At 46.5% G+C, this 7,745-nt stretch overlaps 1 non-coding gene across 1 annotated transcript; it reads right to left on the reverse strand.

The window, feature by feature from the left end:
- Positions 1 to 1,901: 1,901 nt before the first annotated feature.
- Positions 1,902 to 1,975, reverse strand: TRNAH-GUG (transfer RNA histidin (anticodon GUG)). The gene has a single exon. It is a non-coding gene; the product is annotated as a tRNA-His (tRNA).
- Between the last annotated feature and the right edge of the window lie 5,770 nt (positions 1,976 to 7,745).

Genomic DNA, 7,745 nt, shown 5'->3' on the forward strand with positions numbered 1-7,745 from the left:
TATTGGCAATGCATAAAATTGCAGGCCAGTGTGGCTCAGTGGTTGAGACTGACTCCCTGAGGATAGCCGAGAGAGAGAGAGAGAGAGAGAGAGAGCAAGTTTTTCTTTGTTTTTGTAAAACACATATTGTTATTGATTTCAGATTTCAAAGAGGAAGGGAGAGGGAGATAGAAGCATCCATGATGAGAGAGAAACATCGATCGGCCGCCTCCTGCACGCCCCCTGCTGGGGATCAAACCCACAACCCGGGCCTGTGCCCTTGACCAGGAATCGAACCCGGGCCTCCTGGTTCCTAGGTCGACGCTCAACCCCTGAGCCTCACCCGTCGGGCGAAACAGCAACTTTTTATGCATATAACCTGGTGACCCCTGGACAAACCGGTATATTACGTCCGACAATTCTAGAAACGCCGTCACCCACACACGTTGAAGAAACAGAGTCATTATTTTTGTGATTCCGATGAGTCCAACTTATTTCCCACGACATTATATGTATATTAATAAAATAAAAAACCACCATTTCCACGGGAGAGCAAAACAGGGCAGGAGCCTGCCCGTGATATTCAAATGCCGTCCGCCTCCAAAATGCTGACATTTTCCCTTCAGAAATAATTACAAAAACGCCTCCAGGGCCTCCTGATTTTTTTTTCCCCACCATAAAAGCAAAAAACAGGGATTTAATAAGAAAACCCTGACATGGGCTGACGGCGCCATAATTAACTGTCGGAAGGGTGGCTGGGATTTTTTTTTGTGTGTTTTTTTTTTTGACTCATTAAAATGTCTTTGGGATTCAATCTATTTCGGGATCAATACTTCACAGCTTTCTCCTGCGTGGCCTACAGTTAAACAACGTTTTTATTTAAAAGAAACAAAGAAAACACAAACACTCACAGAGCATAAATAACCCCATCGCCCTCTATAATAAAAGAGAAACATGTAAATTAACTGTCCCTCCGCGACGCTCGCCAGCCAATCAGAGTGAGTATGCAAATTAGCCGCATCGCCTCCGTGGAGAGGGGAGTGGGCCTCAGCCGTCAGGAGGACGTCCCCTGAGGGCTCCCGGATTGGAGAGGGGGCAGGTCAGGCTGAGGGACACCCCCCGCCCCCGTGCACGAATTCCGTGCACCGGGACCCCTAGTGTGTGTGATAAACATGGGTTTGGTCTGCCGGGTCCTAATGGAATAATAATAATAATAATAATAATAATAATAATAAAATAAGTGCCTGTCATTTGAACCACACACACACACACACACACGCACACACACAGTACAAATATTTATGATAGAGTATCACACAGTTTGCTTCTTTGATTATTTTATTGTACTTTATTTTATTAATTTGTTTTTATTTATTTTACTTTACTTTTTTATTTTATTTCACTTCATTTATTTTATTTTATTTATTTTGCTTTATTTTATTTTATTTCTGTTAATCCTCACCCCAGGATATTTTTTCCTTGATTTTTAGAGAGAGTGGAAGAGAGAGGGAAAGACTGAGAGAAACATGGTTGTGAGAGAGACATCGATGGGTGGTCTCCTGCACGCGCCCCGACCAGGGCCCGGGCCGAGGAGGAGCCGGCAACCGAGGTCCGTGCCCTTGACCAGATTCGAACCCGGGACCCTTTGGTCTGCAGGCCGGCGCTCTATCCACTGAGCCACACCAGCCAGGGCGCTTCTTTGTTTAAATGCTGCTGAAATAATCGATCAGCAGGTTGAAAAGGGACTCACCCCTGAAGGACAAAGAAGTCAAATAATTTTCCTTTTTTTAAAAAATTTTTTTTTTTATTGATTTCACAGAGAAAAGGAGGGAAAGAGAGAAACATCAACGATGAGAGAGAATGGTGCACCGGCCGCCTCCCGCACGCCCCCTACTGGGGATGGAGCCCGCCACCCGGGCCTGTGCCCGTGGCCGGGAATCGAACCCGGGACCTGCTGGTTCACAGGCCGACGCTCTAACCACTGAGCCACACCGGCCGGGCCACATAAATGTCACCTTGGTTTTACTCTACCTCCCAGGCTCTGTTAGGACTTCCTCATCCATGGGTTTTATTATGAAACGCTCCCCTGGCATTTAATCCATAATGGAATTTGTGATTTAATGTCCGGGGCCGGCTCCATCCTTGTCCACCACTCTTGGGTTGATAATAAACTCGCCTCCAATTCATCCGTCATTCTCACCCGTGAAAATGTCAAAAAAAAAATACTGTGTTCAAGCGCAGCCAGTGTGGCTCAGTGGTTGAGCATCGACCTGTGAACCAGGAGGTCACGGGTTCGATTCCAGGTCAAGGGCACAGGCCCGGGTGGTGGGCTCGATCCCCACTAGGGGGCGTGCAGAAGGCGGCCGATACAGGATTCTCTCTCCTTATAGACGTTTCTCTCTCTCTCTCCCTCTCCCTTTCTCTCTGAAATCAAAATTTTTTTAAAAAATACAGCATGACACAGAAAATAGAATAAACACCATAGGGTGCAGAAAACCGAATATGACATAATAACGAATAAATGAACACATGGCTTTAAAAAAAAACAAACACGGCATTCGAGCTATACAGGGAGAGAAACAGAAAACATATCGGCTGATTAAAAAAATTCCCAAAGCCTCAGGTCACGGACGGCTTCGTGCAGAATTCGGTGCCCCGTTCAGAGCGTCCGCCCGACACATCCTTGCCTATGGCTCCCGCCAACCCTGCGGGCGTGTGACCACTGTGAGCCCATTTCACAGATGGGAACATCGAGGCCCCGAGGACGGAAAAGTCAGTTTTCATTGTGAAACACAGAAGGATGTCCTCGTAGGAGTAAAATTTAGGGTAAAACAACAACAACAACAACTACAGCCCGGCCGGTGTGGCTCTGTGGTTGGGAGTCGACCTTTGAACCTGGAGGTCACGGGTTCGATTCCCGGTGAAGGGCATGTGCCTGGGTTGCGGGCTCGATCCCCAGTAGGATTAAAAAAAATATTTTTTTTTAAAGATACTCATGGGGATTGGAATTCGGAGACGCTTGTGTGATTATGACATACTAGAGGCCCGGTGCACGAAATCTATAAAAACATATTTATAAAAAACAAACAAAACCCAAAACCTGTTAAAACCTTTCTCCAATGAATTCCTTCTACATCCCCCCATGTGAACCCAAAAACCCTTGACCCCCCAAAAATGAATACTCCCCTCGCGAGAACTAACTAGGCCCCTTGGCTCCCGTGAATATTTCCCCAATTCTAGATACACCATCGGATCTCTCGCCGCATCGATCTTGCCCCTAAACCTTGAGTCCCATCTGTTTTCAATTGCCCTCTCCCCATCCATCAGAGCAGCGTCTACAAGTCCCTGCCTCCTGCAAACAATAAACCCAAATCGAGCCTTTTATTCTCCTTCGTTTCGGGGATATTTGCTGAGGGACACCTACCCAGCCCACCTGGAAATTCATCGCCATCCACCGGCCTGGCTCAGTGGTTGAGTGTCAGTTGACCTATGAACTAGGAGGTCCCGGGTGCGATTCCCAGTCAAGGACACATGCCCGGGTTGCGGGCTCGATCCCCAGTAGGGGGCGTGCAGGAGGCAGCTGGTCGGTGATTCTCTCTCATCATGGATGTTTCTCTCCTCTCCCTCTCCCTTTCCCTCTCTGAGATTAATAAAACTATATTAAAAAAAAGATCTGTACATATCCCCCCCATATATATACACACACACAAATATATACAGATACATCTAGATATATAAAATCCTAAGCAACCGTTATGACCGGCAGCCCGGCCAGCAGCTATGACGTGTACTAACCACCAGGGGGGAGATGCTCAATGCAGGAGCTGCCCCCTGGTGGTCAGCGCGCTCCCGCAGCCAGCCAACCTCCTGTGGTCCCTCCCGGCGACAGGCGGGCCCCAGTCGGACTGATGGGGACTGGGCGAGATGGTCCAGATAGGCCCTGATCACCAGCCAGGCCTAGGGACCCTGCCCGTGCACGAATTTGTGCACCGGGCCTCTAGTATATACATATAGATAGATGATAGATAGATGATAGATAGATAGATAGATAGATAAATAGATAGATAAATAGATGCTAGATAGATGATAGATAGATAGATGATAGATAAATAGATAGATAGATAGATAGATAGATAGATGATAGATAGATAAATAGATGATAGATAGATAGATAGATAGATAGATGATAGATAGATAAATAGATAGATAGATAAATAGATGAAAGATAGATGATAGATAGATAGATAGATAGATAGATAGATGATAGAAAGTTGATAGTTAGGTGATAGATAGATAAATAGATAGATAAATAGATGATAGATAGATGATAGATAGATAGATAGATAGATAGATAGATGATAGAAAGTTGATAGATAGGTGATAGATAGATAAATAGATAGATAAATAGATGATAGATAGATAGATGATAGATAGATAGATAGATAGATAGATAGATAGATAGATAGATAGATGATCAAGCCCGGGTTGTGGGCTCCATCCCCAGTCGGGGGCATGCAGGAGGCAGCCGATCCACGATTCTCTCTCCTCATGGATGTTTCTATTTCTATTTCTCTCTCTCTCCCTTCCTCTCTGAAATCTTATTAAAAGTCCTAATATTCTTCCGATTCCATAGGAGAAATCTTGTAGAGACACATGCAGTGCGTTATTGTTGCACAAATAAAGGTTAAACATTTTGCAAGGCGAGCCTAATGGGTTTCCCTTTGTCGGCGGTAATACGATACGAGATATTTTTATGCTCTGTATGTATAGTTTCTTAACATTTTAGTTAGGGTGACTTTCTCATTAAGCAATTTTTTAAATTTTTTTCATTTTTTTTTAGGCCAGGGGGTCACACCGGTTTGGCGAGACTTGAGCAAGTTGAACAATGTGATGCGGATCGCACGGCTCAATAGAATCTGTGCGGCCGCAATTATAATCCGAGGGTCTCTCCTGAAATGCTAATGAGGCATTTTCGTGTTTGAAAGCGTGACCTTTCGGAGGGCCTCGCGGAGAGCCAGGCGTGAAGCTCTCACGGAGATTCCTTTGTTAGCTGACCTTCAAGATAAAAATATATCGCTTTCCCGTCTGCATGCCTATTTTTAAGTCTCCTGATGTCTCCAACACCTTCTGTGGCAAGCCTAGTTTTTTTAAAAAAATATATTTTATTGACTTCAGAGAGGAAGGGAGAGATGATAGATAGATAGATTAATAGATAGATAGATAGATAGATAGATAGATAGATAGATAGATGGATAGATAGATAGATGGATAGATAGATAGGTAGATAGATTATAGATAGATAGATGATAGGTAGATAGATGGATAGATGGATAGATAGATAGATAGATAGATGGATGGATAGATAGATAGATAGATAGATAGATAGATAGATAGAGAAACATCCATGATGAGAGAGAATAATGGATCCACTACCTCCTGCACGCCCCCTACTGGGGATCGAGCCCGCAACCCAGGCTGCCGGGGTCCAACCCCAGCAGGTCCAGGGGTTCCCAAAGGCATAGACAGAGTCGGCGAAGAAGGAATGACATGGAGACAGCGTTCAGTTGATCAGCAGCCTAGCCAGGATCTCCAGCCAAGTTCTGGTCTCGATCTCCAGAGAGGTTCTGCTTAGGGAAGGTGAGCAAACATATTAAGAACCGTATGCCATATATGCCAGGTCCCTTGAAACAGCAAGGATGGACCGGCTCCCGGCACCAGGCCTGTGCCCTTGACCGGGGATCAAACCATCCTTGACCTCCTGGTTCCTAGGTCGACGCTCAACCCCTGAGCCACACCGGCCGGGCCATTTAATTCTTATAACAACTGGTTAGCCCCTCTTCTCATAGTTTATGGTTCCCAAAATAGAAAAATCCCTAGGATTATGACTAGATATAGATATAGATATAGATATAGATAGATATAGATGATATAGGTATAGATATAGATATAGATATAGATACAGATATAGGCATAGATATAGATATAGATGTTTTTATTGATTTTAGAGACAGAAGAAGGGGGAGAGAGAGAGAAATCAATGATGGGAGAGAGTCATAGATCGGCTGCCTCCTGCCCGCCCCCTACTGGGGACGGAGGTCATGTGCCCTTGACCGGGAATCGAACCCTGACCTCCTGGTTCATTGGTCGACGCTCAACCACTGAGCCACACCGGCCGGGCAGGTTAACACCCTTTCCCTCATCCTATTTCTCGGGCCGAGTCTCAGTGGCCACTGGTTCTGCTGCTCGAAGGCACCCAGACTTCTCTATGGACGCACCGAGGCCGGCAAAGGACATGTATGAATAGGACCCGTAACACGCATCGACGTCTGTTTTCCAATCCGTCGACGGGCAGAATTCATCAACACGGTGGCGAGAGCCGAACTCAGTGAAGGCTTTTATTTCAATAGTTACCTGAAGTCTGTTTCCGTTACCGCCTTGACGTGCGATCGCCTGGCACCCGGTCGGCCGGGTTTTGAAAAGAAGTAAGGAGATTCAGGCACCAAATCCGAGCATGATGAATGAAGGGTGTCCCGGAACCGGCAGCGCCTCTCCTTTAGAAACACAATAATTATTCCAGCGAAAACACATACACGTCCCTGTCAGCGTGAAGCAAGGAGATTTCTAAGTGTCTGCGGGGACCAAGAATTAATTCAGATACATTTAAATGGAAGGTAATTCATAAGAATAAAGGATGGATGGGGGGGGGGATTTCTCAGTTAAAAAACGGTATAATCTTGCCCGGCCGGCGTGGCTCAGGGGTTGAGCGTCACGTACTGTATACCTGTGACAGGGTCCCCACCCGGCAGGGCTGGGTTTGGGGGATCCCTGGCTCATGGGTGCGACTCACCGTTCTTCCTTCCATCCTCGGAAGAACTCGGGCCCGATAGATGGGCAGGAGGGGTCGAGAGAGAGAGAGAGAGAGAGAGAGAGGAGTCCCTCTCAAGAAAGGTGACTAAACACCTCATTTCCATTCCAGCAAATGTGACTCATCTCAATTCCCGTTGGCGCTATTAAGACCCACTCTTCCGCGGTGCAAGGCTGCTTCTTAATCTCGTTATTTCCCCCCCGAGGAAACCTGTGATGAATATGTCAGAATGCTGTACACTTGGCCACAGTAAGCCTTCCCCATCCTGTGATGAATTATCTCTAGATATAGGGCGTCCCAAAATTCACGCAAGATTTGAATTCTGCGTGAGCATTAACAACAACAACAACAAAAATGAAAGCCCAATTTGACTCGGTTGATTGAATCAGACTCTAATATCTGTTGCCCTTGGATGTCAATCCCTTCGATTGGATAAGCATCACCAAGTACCAATGATGGCCCAGGAGCAGGGACAGTGAAGACCCATGAAGACCGCGGCTTTGCGTCTGTGCCAGCAAAGCCGTGGAGGCCATGGACCCGATGTGCTATTCCATCCATAAACCCTAGACTGTGTCCTTTATGAATCAATAAAAAATTTACAATTTTTAATTATAAACCTGTGTTTTCTACCAAAATTACTTCTTGCGTGGATTTTGGGACACCCTCTATAAAAGCCTAAATGACCGTTTGACCGCCTGACCGTCTGACCGGTCGCTATGACGTGCACTGACCACCAGGGGGCGGACGCTCAACGCAGAAGGTGCCGAGCTGCGGTGACTTGGCAGCTGCGGTTCCGGGTGATGCACCCTGAACTGGAGAGGAGGGACCCCAATTCTGGGGTGCGTCACCCGAGAAACGCCCCCTCTCGCAATCCGGGTCCCCTCGGGGGGTATCGGGGAGC

The sequence above is a fragment of the Myotis daubentonii genome, chromosome X (assembly GCF_963259705.1).
Source record: "Myotis daubentonii chromosome X, mMyoDau2.1, whole genome shotgun sequence".
NCBI classification, from domain to species: Eukaryota; Metazoa; Chordata; class Mammalia; order Chiroptera; family Vespertilionidae; genus Myotis; species Myotis daubentonii.